Here is a 485-nt window from a genome sequence, read left to right as displayed (position 1 = left end):
CACTCAGCCCCCATGTGGGCCCCAGTCCCCTCCTGCTGTCAAGGCGAGGTGGGACTTTTGGGAAAAGAGGAGGCTGGGTTCTTTGTGGTTACCTGCGTGTATAGGAGCAGGGGGGGTTGCCAGCTGCCAGCAGAAGAGCTGGCACAGGTGGCCTGCGTGTGCAGGGCGCGGGGGTCCACGCTGCCACTTGTGGAGGGTGTGCGGGTGCGGGTGTGTGTGTGCAGGGCGCTGTGCTGTGCAGGGTGAGGGCGAGGTTTCGGGTGTGTGTGTGGGGAGTGAGCGCGGTGCGGATTCAAGGCGCGGGTGTGCGAGCAGGCGCGTCTGCAGGCCGCGTGTGTGGGTGCGGGCGCAGTGCGGGCGTTTGTGCAGGACACGTGTGCAGGTGCAGGGCGCGAGTGTGCGTGCAGAGTGCGGACGGCAATGCGGTGCAGGGTGCGGGTGCAGGCGTGGACGCGGTGCGGGTGCGGGGCGCGAGTGCCGGTGCG

Source organism: Galeopterus variegatus, unplaced genomic scaffold (assembly GCF_000696425.1).
Source record: "Galeopterus variegatus unplaced genomic scaffold, G_variegatus-3.0.2 Scaffold1247, whole genome shotgun sequence".
NCBI lineage: Eukaryota > Metazoa > Chordata > Mammalia > Dermoptera > Cynocephalidae > Galeopterus > Galeopterus variegatus.
This window is presented reverse-complemented; position numbering follows the sequence as displayed.